General features: G+C 38.7%; 1 protein-coding gene and 1 pseudogene across 45 annotated transcripts in view; one reads left to right on the top strand and one right to left on the bottom strand.

Annotated features, from left to right (window-relative positions):
• Positions 1–12,743, top strand: part of LOC114481240 (voltage-dependent anion-selective channel protein 2-like) — an 85,375-nt gene that overhangs the window by 50,577 nt on the left and 22,055 nt on the right. The window lies entirely within an intron of this gene.
• Positions 8,575–12,528, bottom strand: LOC114481250 (catechol O-methyltransferase domain-containing protein 1-like; annotated as a pseudogene).

Genomic DNA, 12,743 nt, shown 5'->3' with positions numbered 1-12,743 from the left:
TGTTTGAGGTTCAACCGATGGTTCGTGCTCCAGTCTCTGTCCGAGGGCGGACCACCGCGGGCCAGCCCCGGGGCTTCAAATGTGTCGACCCAGTGCTGGTCCACGATCGACGCCCCACAGAGCAGAAGATGGATTCAGTTCGTCGACGCCAATTGTTACGGCAGAATTTACGGTTGACCTCATTTGAAGACATGATTCATTGCTCTGGTTGAATGATGGAATCCAGGAGAAGCATTGATGATTTTATATAAAAAATGTTTATTCTAAACTAAGAAAAAAGGTACAAAATGGAACAAAGTGAAACAAAATTAGCGTCCGTCCAGGCGGACGTCCGAAGGAAGTGCCGCGCCCCGCTCCTACAGTTTCAAAGCTTAAGCTTTTTATACAGATAAGAAAAGGTCCCAACAGTGAGAGACAAAAGGGAGGGAGTCAGATGCCCATAGTGGAAATGTTGGAGGATGATGAAGATGTTATGAGAAGGTTTGGCTCCAGTCTTTATCTGTCTTGATAAGTGTGTGCGTCAGTGTATGTCTGCATGTGAGCAGAGATTCTGGCCTTGGCAGAGACTGTGCTGCACTGAGAATAATACGATCTGTACTGTTTAATCAGATGTTCAAAAGTGTAATGAGTAATGGAGTCGTCATGTATTAAAACATGACAAATTGTACACATGAACATACATTTGACGATATGATGATGAATATAATAATTGACCATAACAATAGCAAAGCTTTTTCAGCTTGCAGTTTCCACAGTGCGAGGCATAATTAAGAGATGGCAGGTGAGGGGAACTGTGGAGGTCAAGAAGAGATCTGGAAGACCAAGGAAACTCTCGGAGAGAACAGCTCGTAGTCTGGTCAGAAAGGTAAACCAAAACCCACATATGACTTCAAAAGACCTCCGGGAAGATTTAGAAGACTCAGGAGTGGTGGTGCACCCTTCCACTGTGCGCCGATACTTAAACAAACAAGACCTTCATGGAAGAGTCTGTAGAAAAAAACCTTATCTACGACCTCATCATAAAATACAACGTCAAAAATATGCAACAGAACATCTACAGAAGCCTGATGACTTTTGGAAACAAGTGCTGTGGACTGATGAAGTTAAAATAGAACTCTTTGGCCACAATAAGCAAAGGTATGTTTGGAGAAAAAAAGGAGCAGCATTTCATGAAAAGAACACCTTGCCAACTGTTAAATATGGGGGTGGATCCATCATGCTTTGGGGTTGTGTTGCAGCCAGTGGGACAGGAAACATTGCTCGGGTGGAGGGAAGAATGGATTCAATTAAATACCAGCAAATTCTGGAGGCAAATATCACAGCATCTGTAAAAAAGCTAAAGCTGAAAAGAGGATGGCTTCTACAACAGGATAATGATCCTAAACATACCTCCAAATCCACCATGGACTACTTCAAGAAATGCAAGCTGAAGGTTTTGGAATGGCCTTCACAGTCTCCCGACTTATACATTATCGAAAATCTGTGGGTAGATCTTAAAAGAGCTGTGCATGCAAGACGTCCTAGGAATATTGCAGAACTGGAAGCCTTTTGCAAGGAAGAATGGGGAAAAATCCCAAATAATAGAATCCAGAGACTTGTTGTTGGCTATAAGAAGCGTTTACAAGCTGTGATATCTGCCAGAGGGGGTGTTACTAAGTACTGAAGGTACTGATGCTGTAGGGTGCCCCGACTTTTGCACATGCCAAAATTATGTTTTTCATTTTTGTAATTTTGTTCAATTTATAAAATGTAACTATGCATTAATGTTTCCTGACAATATTGTCTTTTTTTCCCATATACCAGAGAGACAGTAAATATGAATATAACTTTTTAAATATATAAAATATGCTGTTTTTAAAGGGGTGCCCTGACTTTCGCACACAACTGTAAAACTACAAACAAGTTGTCAGCAGTCTAAAACACAAAGAGCTACAGGTAGATGTGAAACTAAATAAAACAAACTCAAACTCTGGAACAGTCATGTGACAAATCAATCAGCAGTTCTTGTTGAGAAAGATTATTATTATTCTGGATACAGTGGAAACAGAAACTACAAAAATAGCAGTGGCGAGTCGTGCATTTCACACCTAGGCCTTCAGTGATGTCCTACACTGAATGAATCCACCTCTTAATAACATCATTATGACGTCATGTCTCTCGAAACCATACATTTATACAGAAACAAACATAGTTGAGTACAACTACTTTATTTCCGGGGCATTTGAAATCAATACATCCGTATTAACAATTAAGAGTAGTAAAGTACAAGTTATATGATCGCTTGGATACTGTCACAACTTAAAAATAAAAGGCAATTAGTCTACAAAAGTCCACTAAACAGCACATTGTCGCACCCGTAAAGCAGTTTCATTCATTCATTTCTGACAGTGGTGAAATGGTGTAGCTACTCCTTGAACGTTTGATATAGATTAAAGCCAAACAATTCAGTCCCTTCACTGAAGTCACAGGTGCACCAGGTACCGGCACATTATGGGCTCTGTCTCGATGGTAAAGCGCAGGCTGCGCCCGACGCGGCACGGTGCAGACCGCTCTACCAGACCGTCAAGACAGACCTTACGAAATAAAATCACAAAAATATAGAAATAAAAAGAAGAAAAAAAAAGCTTTGTAATCACCAAAACGGCTATCCCCGTTTATTTGAACACAAAATCCATCCTCCTTTCTTTCCTCAAGAAGACTTCAATGACTGTTGTACAGTTTATCTGTCCGTCTCAGTTCCACCAATAAGTCCTTTTCTATCGACATGGAGGCTAGTGCTGAAAGCAGAGTCTCTGAACCTGTGAGCCAGGGATACCGCTCGTAGCTGCTGCTATGAAAGTGGAGCACAAACCCTTTTCCTGGCTGGGACAGGTTAGCTAGCGCGGGGGTTGGACGACCCGTCCTCACAATATCAAGTTTTTCTTGAAATGTCCGTCTTGAAAATGGCGTTGCATGTAAATCAGCGACCAGATCAATCTCTTCTCCTCCTTCAGCCATTGTGGGTTGAAAAAAAACAGCGAAATTAACGTTTTAGCTCGTTCGAGTCGCTAATGGGACACCAGCTTCCATTTGGTTAACGTCACTCTACTTTGCATAGCGCTGCCTCTCACTAGTGCGTATCCAATCAGAGGACGTGAACGTCTGAACGTGTCACGTTCAACGTGATACATGCTAGCTGGCCCTGATGTCCCCAACTCGAAATCTAATTGGTTATCACAATCTGTCTGTTTCAGTTCATTTAAGTGTACAGGCCCCCCCCACTGTTAATTCTGAAGGCCTCGGGAAGATTTCGTGTAGCCTGGCAACACGTGACAGCTCAAATATGATTGGATGAAAGCTATAAGATAAATATACAATCCTGGAAGCAGCGCAACCAAGAGGAAAGCTATGAAATGAAGAGAAAAGACTATGAGGAATAATTTAGTACATATTTATGAAAAAAATATATTAAAATGAAATTTATTTTCTGATTATGTTTAGGCCAGCAGAGAAGGCCTTGCTGGCCCTAACGGCCCACCACTGAAAAATGGTATATATATAGTTGTGAACCTATTTACATTGTAGGGAACATATTATCTACAAATATGTAATTGGAGTCTAAAGCCACAAAAAACCACCACTTTAAAAAGAAAATAGACTAATATAAGACCTCGTTACAGTTATTTGCGTCATTATGCGCTTGCGCGACTTGCGGCGATGACGACTTAATACAAGATGGCGGCCCGGACACTATTTAATAAGAGCCTTAAAAGACATGGATATAATGAAAAGAGTGGATGGACGGAGGCATAAACATGGAATTTCACAAGGACACACACAAATTAATTAAACAGACACGGACCTCGGTAAACGGAACAGGCTTCACCAGACGGTAGGCACTAGGACCCAGAGGTGGAGTAAATGCGTCCCCGTATTGCGTTCACAGGCTGTAATATCACCAGTTTATCATTTTACCAGTTGTTAGAACTACTGTCTTTACCAGGGAGATAATATTTATTACTGGTGATTGTTTTCACCCTTCCGCTCCCCGGTCCAAACTGAAACACACACACGCATGTCACTCAGTCACATTAAGGAAGGTTGTGGTCATTATACGAGGTGGATTAAAGAATGAATAAAGGATTGTTTTATCCCGTTCTTCTCCGTGTTATCACATTACAAAATAGTTTAAAAATAGCAGGAATTAGTGCTGGTCTCTAACGGTCTTGAGGGAAAATCCCGAGTCCGAGACCTTTAAAATTTGGTCTTGAGACCGGTCTTGACTACAACAACACTACTAAAAACCAAATACAAATGGCCTCAACACGGGCTGACATTCACTGAGAAGTGGACCACAGAAAACACACTCGGGGCAGGAGTCTGTGTTGAGGATAAGGTCAGTTCAATGACACCGTGACTCTTTTCATCTACTTATTAAAGAAAGTGAGTCAAATGTGGCTGATTGAACCATTTTTTTTTCTCAGATCGCCAAAGGTTTGAAACTTTCCTTCGACACCATGTTTTCACCAAACACTGGGTAAGTGCAAACCTTTAATATCCAAGGTCATCTCATCTTTTGTTTGTTTAAGATTTTATTTAATCCCTCTTTCCACAGAAAGAAGAGTAACCTATTGAAAACAGCCTATAAGAGGGAGTACCTTAATGCGGGCCTGGATGTGGATTTGGACTTCGCTGGTCCCACACTCCACGGAGCAGCAGTGGGTGGATATAAAGGTTGGCTGGGAGGCTGCCAGATGACCTATGACTCCACTAAGTCTAAGATGACCCAGGGCAATATTTCTCTCGGTTACAAGACTGAAAACACCCAGATTCACACCAACATGTACGTCTGCTTTAAACCCGACAAATACTTACATTTATTTCACACTATGATGACGAGGTATGTAAGGATATATCATAAATCAGCAAAAAATGTATGCAAATGTGAGGGGATTAAAATCGATGCAGCACTGTATGTGGATCGATAATCTTCTTAAACAATAAAGGGTTTTCACGGCGCGTCATCACCGCATCATCAAACCAGAAGTGGCCATATTGGAGGTACTCAGCAGGTGAACAAAGCAGATCCTGAACGTCGAATGAGAGAAAATAATAAATTATTGTTATGTTTTTGGCTGTACCTATCAGTCAGACCGTGTAAAACATTTGGAGTTTCATAGACTGCTAAAAGTTAGAACAAATCAGGGAGAACAATGTCAACAGTTATCAGAGGAAAGGAGGAGCTAGTGGTTAGCGAAGCTAAACCAGGATCTACGAGGCAAACATCTGGACAACATCTGAATTTGTTCAGCCCATTTCTTGTCAGGTTAGAGAATTGTTGATAGCAGCAGTGTGATGATAATAATATCATTCATATTACGCTACTGCATGTGGCATTATTGACTTAATATAATCACATTTAATAACCTGCTACAGTAGCAACACAGTAGTTAAAATGTAGAGCTAAAATGTAGAGCTGTATTTGTCATTGTGTGACCTGAGGTATTTAACTTAAAATAATCAATAACCAAAAAATAACTAAAGCACTAAGAAAGCCAAAGGACACAGAGATACGTTTGTAAAAAAAAAAGCTGAGACAGTGCTTTTAATATATGCAATTCAAGGTTTATTTAAAAGACCAGGAGTAAGCATAAAATATTCAAGTATTTATTTCTAGGGATTAACAGTGTAAGTTAAAATGGCCATATTAAAAGTACAATTAAAAGGTAAAACCTTGCAGCCCCTGGGCCAGAACCAAACAAAATCTGAAAAAAGGCAGATAAAGAAAAGAACCAAACAAGAACGGCTGGAGAGGAGGAAGCCCCACCCCAAACAAAACAGACAATGCTACTCACAAACACACTAAATAACAAAAATCCCAAGTGCAAAACAGAAAACGGGCCAATTCCCCCTCCCAAGCACACCCAAGGGAAAAAAACTAAAAGACCCAGGGACTGCTAAACATAACTGGTGCAGAGTTAAGGATTTCTAAAACAATACCAAATGATATAACAATAAACTCTAATTCAACCAAAAAGAAACCCTAAAAATGAACCCTAAATAAAACAGTAGCAGGCTAAAATCTGCAATTAAAATGGAAACAAACGTTAAAACCCAAATACAACAAATACAAAGTATTAAAACGCTTGTCCCACCTTAAAGTTGCAATAAGAAAAGGGGGAAATTAGCTGCCACCGGAGTTCTACAGAAGCTCTAAAACCAGAAAGGCAAGTTAAGAACAGATTAAAATGCTCAAATGAGGGAGAAGTTAAAAGCACACCTGTCACCAGCCAGCAGCAGTCAAGACTGATCACCAGGTGCAGGGGAGACTTAAGTAGGCCACTTCCACCATGAGGCAGGAAGTGGCACTATTGGAGAGGGGGGCCCCCTGCTGTCTGCTACAATCGTATTCCAGGTCAAAGGTCAGACCTTTATCTAAAGGATGACCCAGATTGGGTTAAAACCAGGTCGTTGATCATATCAGGATACGCAATATATGGAAGATTCTCCGGGTCGTCATTGATCTAACTCATATAAATCCATCGCAGTGTTTACTTCTGAGGGCCTCCAATATGGCCGCCCATCCAGGTTACTCCCCAGAACGTGACGTAGACGATACCCTCTATAGGGGGCGCTGTGATTGTTTTAGTGCCACTTGTTTGGACGTCACGCTCTGGGTTCAGCCCTGAGTTAGCGGGTTAAATCCAGAACCAGCGGCAGGAGAAGAGCTTCAATTAAAGAAGACCAAACCCAAGCCAGACAATACACGGCCCGAACCGTCCATTGGAACGAAGCTGATGTCTCTTTAACTCAAACCTGTTTCAACCTGAAACTTTTCACGTCTGCGCACGTGCAATTGTGCATGAATGATCGCTCGAAACACATTACGTTACACGCAACGTAAGCTTGAACCATCCGCGACACACACACACCTTAAGAGAAATATGTAAATTTCAAACCAGGAACATAAGCAAACTTTCTTTACATTTTTACTTTATATATTTTTAAAAGACATATTTTTGTTCAACTTGGTGTGGTGATGAATGCAGAAATGTGCATATTAATTATTCGAAAAAAAACATGACAATTTAAATAAAGAGAAGACGAATCTGTATTTTGACAACAAAAAAATGATCTTGATGTATTCAAATTGAAAGGATTTAAGGGCATTGTTACTTCTTAATCTTTGATTTGAGTTTTTGTTTTTTAAAATCCATTTTCAAATCAAATCGTTGATTTGAGTTTATCCTTACATCCCTAATCATGACAGAAAGCCAGGAAGAATTTACCTTTAAATCAAATTACTGATGCTGCCATTTCTTATTGTCATGTGTTTCTTCAAAGTTATTCATTAGTTGTTTAACAAGTAGTTACTTTTCATCCCCTCCCTCCCACAGCGAGGACGGCAAAGGGTTTTTTGGATCCATTTATCGGAAAGTCAACGATAAGCTGGAGACTGCGATGAATATGGCGTGGCGTCATGACAGCCACACAACCAGCTTCGGCATCGCCGCCAAATACCAGTTGGACTCCAGCGCTTCCATATCGGTAAGATTAGTCTGACTGCTTGGTGCAGCCATGGAATATGTCTGCCAGGGTTGAGGTCAGTTACGTTTATAAATTACAATTACGTTTTCAATTATCCATGTTCAATTACACTGAGTCTGAAATAAATAACCCCATAAAACTTAACCTTTTCTGTTAGCATCTCTAATGCTAACAGTTCAGTTTGACCTATGTCTTAAATTTATAATTTAACACTAAACTGTTGAATTATGTTACAGTTCTACACATATGTAGTTAATAATTATTAAAATATTTTTCATATCAAGCTTTCACACATTTGACCATTTAGAAAAAATAATAATCAAGGGGTAAACCAGTGGGCGTGTACTGTAGCTGTTCCCACTCAAAATACGGCGCCTAGGGGTGCTTCCATCTTGCAAATTTGACATCAATTGTTGACTAAATATGTGTAAACAATAGAATTGTAACATGGTTCCCCAGTTTTGTTTAGATAAATTGTGATTGTAGTTGGCATGAAAATTCTACAAAAAACGGTCAAAGTTCATTTTGTGAACTCAATTATGATTACAACAGCAACAGATTTTTTGCAATTACAGTTAATCTATAATTTCTGTATTTAATATTTCCATGTATTGAATCGTGTGTGTTTTCCAGGCTAAGGTGAATAATTTCGGCCTCCTAGGATTGGGATACACTCAGAGTCTGCGGCCTGGTAAGGACAATATTTGAAGTACTTTAGAAAAGCCAGGTTTTATCAACCCAAATTATTTTTCCCCAGGTATAAAACTCACCCTCTCTGCCCTGTTGGACGGGAAGAATATCAACGCTGGTGGACACAAACTTGGCCTTGGTTTGGAAATGGAGACATGAAGCGTTTTATAAATTTAAGGATTATCTGATGATTCTTAGGTTGAGCTGTCCTCTCCAGTGTTGAAGTCAACCCGAAGTACAAACAGTAACAGTTTATGTCTTTGGTGTGGAAAAAATGTACAATAAAGCCTTGAAAACAAACATTTGATTTTGTTCTGATTTATGGTTCAGTAAAAAAATTGAATGCGAGCGAGTAAATAAAATAACAACAAAATCATGAGCTTTTATTTCATTTCAACGACTGTATCACAAGTTGGTAAAAAAAAAAAAAAAACTTGCTCTAAGGCTCCAATAAGATGTATATTGACGTTAGTTCAGTGTCGACTACAAACTAACGACAAAAAAACCTTGTCAGAGTTTAAACGCCAGAGTCAGCCCGTCTCCCACGGTGAGCATGCTCAGACTGATCCGAATATCTTTGAGCAACTTCTTGTTGAGTTTATCGATGGCCACGGTGTCGTTGTCGTCTGGTGTCGGGTTCAGGACACGCCCCCTTCCACAGCACCTGCAGCAACACACACACACTTTAGTTCTAAAGCATGTGCGTCAAACTCGTCCTGTTGCTTGGATTTTACAAACATTAACAAAAAGTTCTCACGTTGTCGATAGCAATGATGCCTCCTTTTCTCAGCAGCTGCAGAGACTTCTCATAATAGGTGTCGTAGCTAACTTTGTCCGCGTCGATGAAGACAAAGTCGAAGGTTCCAGCCTGGCCTGATGACAGGAGATCATCTGACGGGGACAGATATTAATTAGCACACAACTGTCCCAACATATGAATTTAAATACATTATAAAGAAAAATGTCATTAGAAGCTGTTTCCAAACTTCAGGTCAGTTCTAAATTACAATACAATGGTGTGTTTGTTAAGCAATACATTATTGACTCAATTGCTCAAAATTGGACTCCAGAGTATTAATAATGAGATTAGATTTATTAAAGAACTGCTTAAATGGATATCTTTCTGTAAATATTCCAACGAGATTCATTTTTGTCTTTTTTTTTTTAACCGTATGTTAAATTGTGGTTTTGCTTATTCAGACAAGGTTTTTCAGGATTTTCATTACTCTCCTGACATGTTTCAACTGTTAACTGCCAGTCTTCCTCAGATGAGTTCTGCTGATTGCCTTTGATGGTTCCTTTGAAGTTTCACTTGACTTCCATGTAATGGTTCCAGCGAGATCCATTTTCTCTTCTTTTTTAATAGTGTGTTAAGTTGAGATTTTGTTTATTCTGACGATAACTGGAAGTTGACAGTTGAAACATTTCCTGAAGAACCTTGTCTGAATAAACAAAACCTCAACTTAGAATATCTTTCTAGTAAAGGGCCAGGATCTTCTTGCTCAGATAAAAAAAACTATATATATATATATATATATATATATATATATATATATTTCACAGAACTCTTACAAGCCATCCAATATGATTTGTCTATTATTATTATATGACATTCGGTGGGTGTATAATGATTTGCTGTACCTAGAGTTTTTGAAGCTGGCTGAAGGCGAAGGTCAATGTCTGTTAAAAGGTGAAAAGTGCAATGCAGATGGGATATTGCTTTTCAGAATTACAATGAAAACAATATTTTAAGGTTTCATTTATTCAGACAAGTGATCTTCAGGAAATGTACTTTGATCTCCTGATATGACTGTCAACTGCCAGTCTTCTTCAGAGGCGTCTGATGATCGCTTTGATGTTTCCTTGACTTCCGCGTAATAATTCCAGCAAGTTCATGTTTAATGATATGTTCAGGTTTCATTTATTTGGACAAATTGTTCTTAGGGAAATTTACTTTGACAGTCGAAACATGTCAGGAGATCAAAGTCAATTTCCTGAAGATTAGTTGTCTGAATAAATTAAACCTCAACATATCATTCATAAAGAAGACAAAGAACTTCCTGGAATTACAATGAAAACAAACCATGAACGACCCACAAATGAGCGATAGTTCATCCATGGTTCATTTCTGGCTCCAACCACAAATGAACCAGATACGAAGCACGGACCATGAACGAAACACAAACGAAGCACCAACTATGAACTAAGAACGAATGAAGCACAAACATGAAAAACGTGTGTGGTTCATTCGTGGTTCAGACCACACACGAAGCATTAATGGACCACAAACAAACTGAAAACAAAGCGTTGACCACAAAGAAACCAAGAACTAATCATGAATGACCTGCATTCTATATTTGCTGTGGCATAACAAGTAGCATAATGGTGCCTCCATATTACAATTTAAGGTTGTACCTCTTTCCAAAATGGTTTTCCAATGTTTGGGTACTCCTCGCTGATGTCACACGCCACAATAACTCCATCATCAGGCATGGCCAGGGCAATGCTCAGAGTGTTGTAGCCTGTGTAAACGCCTGTAAATCAGCAAAAAACACATCACAGTCAAAAATAAGGAGGCTTAAAGTATTGATGTGATAATAGACAAAAAAGATGGCGGACGAGTCAACTTTGTGCAACACAAAATCAGCCGATCAGGTTTCAACACTTCAGTGATTAATGTGTCGACTTCACTGTGTGGGTGCGATGGCGCCGCGTACCGATCTCTATGGCCTTCTTCGCTTGGATTAGTTTCGCCAAATTGGCCATAAACTGGGACTGTTCTTGCGCGACCATCATCACGTTCCAGGAGTGTTCCATCGTCCTCTGAAAGCCACCAACAGAAATTTGAGAACCACTGCTGTAGACAACTGTAAAACATGCTGACATGGCATAAATCGACAATTGCAGAATGTGTGTAATTGTGCGGTTCATGGCTAGGATTTAAACGACCCTACAAACCAAACACTTGCAGTCAGAAACACTGAGCGTTTTGCAGTTTCTCACCAGTCGGAGTTTTTTCAGCGCTGGATGTTCCCTCATGGAATGGCTGAGGACGTACTGCATCAGTGGGTCGTCTTTCCCCCCGCAGTGACTCTTGGAGATGCTCATTCTGGATAGTTTCCGCTTTCCTTCAGGGAAAAAAAACAATCCATATATGCAGTTCTACTGCTGTAAAAGCTGAATGATGTCAGTTGATCTTCTGAGTGACTTGTAGAAGCCTGGTGGACTTACTGTGCAGCAGTTATTGGATTAAGATTAGATCAAACTTCAATGATCTCATCAGAAAAATTGAATTATTGCCATAACATTGACAGAGAAAAAGATGAACACTGGAAGGGTTCAAAAGCTACATGTTGGTCTCATAATACACACGATTAAAACCATCATGTGACTTATGTCTCCTTTAATAACTAATATTTATTTTGACAGATCTCTCTGTGGACTTCACTCTTTACAGCTGTAGATAGTCCTTTTTTTTTTTTTACTTTACTTTTTTGTTACAAATAAGGCCTGATATGTTATGGTTTCATTTATTCAAACAACTGTTTTTTCAGGAAATGTTAGGTAATAGTAGTAATAAAGGTCCTTGAAGGACCTGTATAAAAAAATATTCAATAAATAACAATACACACGAGCAAAAAACTTACAAAATTTCCCATATTCGCAAAAAAATCAATAATTTCCTGACTTTTCTGTGATCACCAAGTGAGTGTTTGTTTTCTATTTTCCTTTTTATTATTGAATTCTAAAATAATCACATTGTTATTAACATAACAACAAGATAATTACACATATTTTGGTGAAATAAAAGCAAATAACAACGTTATATCTTGCCAGAACATAACATATTTAGTGTACCAGGCACGTTGTCAGTCACAGAACTCTTACTCCCACTGTTATATGACGATAAAAAGTTTAAAAACACATTTCCCCATCGTGTTTATATTCAGTTTCTTACCAAAAACGTAACCAATCATAAAACCAAGCCCAATAGTAAGGCTTCCTATAACCGCGACTCTGGAAACGCTGCGGTCCATTGCTCAATGTGTCAGATTCTTAATCTGCCCGATCCTTTCAACGCATGCGCGAAACGCGTCACATCCGGTCGGCCCATTTTACGACTTTTTTGTATTTTCCATCGCTTGAGTTTGGTTATACAGTATTAGGTTTGGTTTAAAAATAAAGATAAAAGTTAAGGTTATGTACAATCCTATTTTGACTTAATTAAAGTAAAATTAATTAATGTAGATATTAAAAAAACAAAAAGCCATATTTATCACTATTTTTGAATGACTTTTAAACTAATATTTAAAAACGAATTCGTTTGTGCATTCTAAACTATAGAGGTCGATTTGTTTTTTTAAATTATTAAATAACAAAAAAGCTTTAAAAAAAAAATCAGTCCAATCAAAAAAAAAAAAACACTCTTTTTCTTTGAAAATATTTGTTTTTGATTGAATTAAACTTTTTTTGATTGAAAAGTTTTTAGTTATTTTTTTATTGAATAATAAAGACACAAATCTTCC

The sequence above is a fragment of the Gouania willdenowi genome, chromosome 19 (assembly GCF_900634775.1).
Source record: "Gouania willdenowi chromosome 19, fGouWil2.1, whole genome shotgun sequence".
NCBI classification, from domain to species: Eukaryota; Metazoa; Chordata; class Actinopteri; order Blenniiformes; family Gobiesocidae; genus Gouania; species Gouania willdenowi.
Note: the sequence above shows the minus strand (reverse complement) of the source record. Positions and strands in the feature narration are given on the sequence as shown.